The 5,548-nt window shown below is 39.0% G+C and overlaps 1 pseudogene; it reads left to right on the top strand.

The window, feature by feature from the left end:
- Positions 1 to 4,581: 4,581 nt before the first annotated feature.
- Positions 4,582 to 5,163, top strand: LOC122750652 (annotated as a pseudogene).
- The last annotated feature ends 385 nt before the right edge of the window (positions 5,164 to 5,548 follow it).

Here is a 5,548-nt window from a genome sequence, read left to right as displayed (position 1 = left end):
GTTAAGTGACTTGCCCAGGGTGACACAGCTAGTAAGTGTCAAGTGTCTGTGGCTGGATTTGAACTCAGGTCCTCCAGAATCCAGGGCCAGTCCTTTATCCACTGTGCCACCTAGCTACCCCCAGGATAAAGTTCTGACAAAATTAGACCTAAATGCATTCCCTAATAGTAAGAGAAATGTGTGAACATACTTGGTCAGGACCATTCAGCCCCTATTCCAAACCTTTAGAGTTATAGAATCTCAGAGATGAAAAGTATTTCAGAGGTTAAGTTCATTGTAATACATCTCTAGCAAGTGTTAATGAATCCTCCGTGATGGTTGGGTTGAAGACATCAAGGTGGTTGAGAAGGAAATATGTATTACACTACCATTAGAGGTAATTTACCATGATTGAAGAGTTCAGTCGCCTTATGTTGATCTAGAATTTGTCTCTCAGTTCCTTCTACTTTTGCTACTTTTTCTACCCTCCAGGGTCAAGTAGATAAGTCTGTCTTTATTTAAGCCTTAAGTTAAGCAAATTGCTCTGAAAGGACCAGGCATGCCACTCACCATTTTGATTTGGAATTGGCACACATCATGACAATACATGCCAGTCTGAGATTCATGGGATCATAAATTTAGGGTTGGGAGGGACTTTAACATCAGCCAATTCCTTCATCTTGCAGATTAGAAACTGAGAGGTCAAGTTCAAATAACTTGCCTAAATTCAATCAGATAATATGTAATAGAAATAGGATTTCTTTGAATGGAAGTGTAGGCTCTTTTGAAAAACTGCACAATGCTGTCATGCTGAAATATTTAAGGGCTTGAATATTTGTTTGTATTAACTAAGTAAGCAATCCTCTTTCTTCTGAATGACACGTGTCAGTATTTGTGATTAGCATAGTAATTTGATTACTCAGATTGAGGTGATAGGAACCACGTATCTGAGCATTTTTCTAGCTTTCTTATAAGATAAAGGGTTTCAGGGCAGTTAGGTGGCGCAGTTCATAAAGCACTGGCCCTAGATTCAGGATGACCTGAGTTCAAATCTATCCTAAGACACTTGACACTTACTAGCTGTGTAACCCTGGGAAAGTCATTTAAACCTCATTGCCTCGCACACAAAAAAAGATAAAGGTTTTTTTTCCCTTATCTATTTTTATTAACAGTGTCTTGTTTGTCATTGCTCTTACATTCATACTATTATTTGTTTAAAAATTTTTATAAAATTAATAAACATGAATGAAGTAATAAGATCCTCTTTAGAGTCCTGATAAACTTCACGATTAAATTTTTGCATCAATCATCTGAAAATACAGCATACTCACAATGCATGTACACACATGCACACATGGTAACATATGCTCACACAATATGAAAGCTACATGTAAAAGTTATTTATTCACCCTTGGCTGTGCTATCTTTTTGTCAAAGATTTGTCTATTATCAAAGTAATAATCTCTCACAAGCATTCCAGTACTCTCTGGTTTTGTCAGGTTGAGCATTTTAAAAAATTAGCTTTTCCTTTAGAATTAGCTTTTTCCTTTTTAACCCTCCTAAATCTCAAACAGAGGTGGATGGGAGGTCTAATGTATAACTTTTTTTTTAAATCAAAAGCTTTTTTGACATGTTTGTACATGAATCTAGTTTCAGTGTATCCTGAAAACTCGACTTAGTTTCTTTATCAGGTAAAATTCTCTAATCCATAATCCTATTCCATGACCAATTGTTAGTTGCTATCCTGGCTAATTTTGCTGTATCTGGAATTATAAGTCAACATGCCACATGAACACTTGTAATGTACTGCTTGGCATTACAATTGTTCCTATAACCTTTCCTTTTCTGAATACCTATTGTGGCTGACCTTGTATTTACTTGGTCTACTTATGTCTATATGAAAATTCAGTGGGAAAATTCCAGAAATTGTCTTACAGTTTTTCCCCATTTGAAGGAAATCTCTGAAGAATTTTGAACTTCTTTGAACTTCTTTTCTCTATGACCTCTATACCTTTCAACTTAACCCCGTTTTTGAGAATGTAACAACTGAACAAGTTATTAGGAATAGAAATTATATAGTTCCCTTAAGGTGAATGAAAAGAAGACAATGTATGAATGAATCATTCAGTTCAAGTTTATTGAGTTTCTGAACTGCTGGAATACTCTTTATTCCTATCCTTTTTTCACTTACTACCATCCTAGACTTTGACCTCCAGGACTGAAGTGTATATATGTATGATACATTACTATATTCACCACAGATTTCCTCCCTTTACCTTCCCATGAAAATAAATATGAGGATGTTGAGTTAGAGAGGAATGGTTAACCCTCTATGTAAATAATGTTGATATTGAACATGGATAAATTTCAAAGAACACTAGCAAAGGAGGTTGCTCCAAAGTGTTTATCCCTTCATTCTTCCCGCAGTGCAAGATTTTTTTCCCCATTAGTCACTTATGTGGTTGTAGATATTGTCCTTAGAAGCCTCCTATTAAGATTCATATTGCTTCAGAAATGCACATATGTTAGCACCCACCAACATATTTGCATGGATTCAGTTATCAGATAAACTGCCTGCCACTTCACTCAGAACAGGACCCTTTAAGAATGGATGGTGGGGGTGGCTAGGTGGCACAATGGATAGAGCACCGGCCCTGGAGTCAGGAGTACTTGAGTTCAAATCCGGCCTGAGACACTTAACACTTACTAGCTGTGTGACCCTGGGCAAGTCACTTAACCCCAATTGCCTCACTAAAAAATTAATTAATTAATTAAAAATTAAAAAAAAAAAGAATGGATGGTGAAGATAAATTTTGTGAAGGGACGAAAGGTGAGAAAAGTCTGTAATACTGGAGGCCAGAATTAGGTCAGGAATATTGGAAACACCCAAAGATCATGGGAAAGACTAAAAGTGAAAAAGAAGAGACTTAAAAGAGGGAAAAGCTTGGAGAAACTTAGAGCAAACTTTGCTTAATGTGTCAATTGTCCTAAGGTTTACCATATATGTAGAGCAATCTTAGATGGAAGAGAGAATTATATAGTGATTACTTTTATCCATTTTTGAAGAACAGTAGTTACCTGTGAAGTCTGAAAAGAAAGAAAGAAAGAAAGAGAGAAAGAAAGAAAGAAAGAAAGAAAGAAAGAAAGAAAGAAAGAAAGAAAGAAAGAACAGTGATAACAAAATACATTGATTTCATGTGTGTGTTTATATGTGGGTATATGTCTAAGAATGTATAACACAAAGCTCTTCTGAGTTCTTTGGTTGGCTTTGTCTGAATATTAAAGGATTAGGAATTCAGCTCCAAAAAGAACCAATAAAGTTGCCCCCATTAGCTTATATCTGTTCCAGTTGTCTTTTCATTCATCTACAAGAAAGAACTGGAAATTGTAGGGATGCTGATCAGTTAGGGAATGGTTGAGTTCATAGATTTAGGAAAAAAACAACATGGATAGACTTGCATGAAATAAAAAAAAAAGAACAATATGAGCAGAACCAAGATAACCCTATAAACAATAATGGCAATATTATTTTAAGAATGGCTTTGAGCAGGGGGCAGCTAGGTGGCCCAGTGATAAAGCACTGGTCCTGGATCCAAGAGGACTTGAGTTCAAATCCCACCTCAGACACTTGACACTTATTAGCTCTATGACCCTGGGCAAATCACTTAGCCCCCATTCTCCCCCCCCAAAAAAAACCCAAAAAAGGAAAAAAACAAAAGAACTTCTTTGAGCAACTAAGTCATTTTAACTACTTTAAATACCCAAATTAAATACATAGGAAGACACTATCTGCATCCAGAAAAAACAAACAAAAAACCCCATAATAAATAGATGTATAGAATGATTTTACACACACACACACACACACACACACACACACACACACACACACACTTATGTCTAAAGGGAGCCATCTCTATAGTGGGGGGAGGGAAGAAAAAAGGGGAAAAAAAGAAAGTTACAGGATAACTTTATTATATATTTAAAAGTAATAGCAAATTGTATGATTTGCAGTTTCATGTGCCAACATTTAAAAAATTTTTACCAAGTTGTAGAAATCCTTGTTTTATTTCATAAGTTCAAGATAAAATAAATATTTTTTAAAAGAGAGAGAGGGTAGGGCAGCTAGGTGGCGCAATGGATAGAACACCAGCCCTAGAGTCAGGAGGACCTGAGTTCAAATGTGACCTCAGACACTTGACAGTAGCTGTGTGATTCTGGGCAAGTCACTTAACCCTCATTGCCCTGCAAAAAACAAAAACAACAAAAACAATCAATCAAGCAACGAGTAGCTAAGTCTTTAAAAAAAGGGGGGGCAGCTAGGTGGCATTGGATAGAGCACTGGCCTTGAATTCAGGAGGACCTGAGTTCAAATCTGGCCTCAGACACTTAACACTTACTAGCTGTGTGACCCTGGCCAAGTCACTTAACCCCAATTGCCAGGCCAAAAAACAAAAACAAAAACAAACAAACCAACAAAAAGACAATTCAAACTTTGATTTCTTCAAAAGGCCTTTGGGTCTCCCTTATCCCCACCCCACTTCCAGTGAATACATTCTTTTTTAAATTATCTCTCCTTGCTCTTTGCAGCTCATGCCAACCATGGGAATCTCCTGGGACACCTGGCACAAGCGCTGCAACACCAGGGGCAAGAAGCGCAAGTATGAGCTGGGCTGCCTGCCCGCCAACACCAAGATCACCCCCCCCCCCACCGCATCCACACTGCACGTCAAAGTAGGCAACAAAAAGTACGGGGCTCTGAGGCAGGACTTGGGCACCTTCTCCTGGGGCTCTGAGTGCTCCACCCACCAAACAAGGATTATTGATGTAGTCTACAATGCATCCAACAAGGAGCTGGTCGGGACCAAGACTGGTAAAGAACTGCATCCCGTACCGCCAGTGGTATGAGTCCCACTATGCCCTGCCCCTGGGCCAGAAGAAGGGAGCAAAGCCGACTCCTGAGGAGGAAGAAATTGTAAATAAGAAGCGGGTGAAGAAGATCCAGAAGGAATGTTAGCAGCAGAAGAATGCCAAGATCAGCTCCCTTCTGGAGGAGCAGTTTCAGCAGGGCAAGAACCTTGCCTGCATGGCCTCGAGGCCCGGCCAGTATGACTGAGCAGATTGCTGGAGGGCAAAGAGCTGGACTTCTACCTGGGAAAGAGCAAGGCCCAAAAGGGCAAATAAACCGTGACCTGGACATAGCCCTAAACTGGACACTCGCTCATGGAATAAACCCCCAGATTGTAAAACAAGACAAACAACAACAACAGCAACAAAACTAACTCTCCTTTGTTGTTGTTCAGTCACAGCCAACTCTTTGTGATCCCTCCATAGGGTTTTTCTTGGCAAAGATACTGGAGTGATTTGCCATTTCCTTCTGTAGGGGATTAAGACAAACAAAGGTTAAGTGACTTGCCCAGGGTCACACAGCTAGTAAGTGTCTGAAGCTGGCTTTAAACAGGTCCTCCTGACTCCAGGCCCAGTCCTCTAACAGCCTTACCTTTATTTTGTACTTTACCTCATCTGTATGGAGTTGTTTTCAGAAATCTTTCCCCTTAAAATGTGAGCT

Source organism: Dromiciops gliroides, chromosome 3 (assembly GCF_019393635.1).
Source record: "Dromiciops gliroides isolate mDroGli1 chromosome 3, mDroGli1.pri, whole genome shotgun sequence".
Classification (NCBI taxonomy): domain Eukaryota; kingdom Metazoa; phylum Chordata; class Mammalia; order Microbiotheria; family Microbiotheriidae; genus Dromiciops; species Dromiciops gliroides.
The sequence above is the reverse complement of the archived record's forward strand: the minus strand, read 5'-3'. Positions and strand labels throughout refer to the sequence as shown.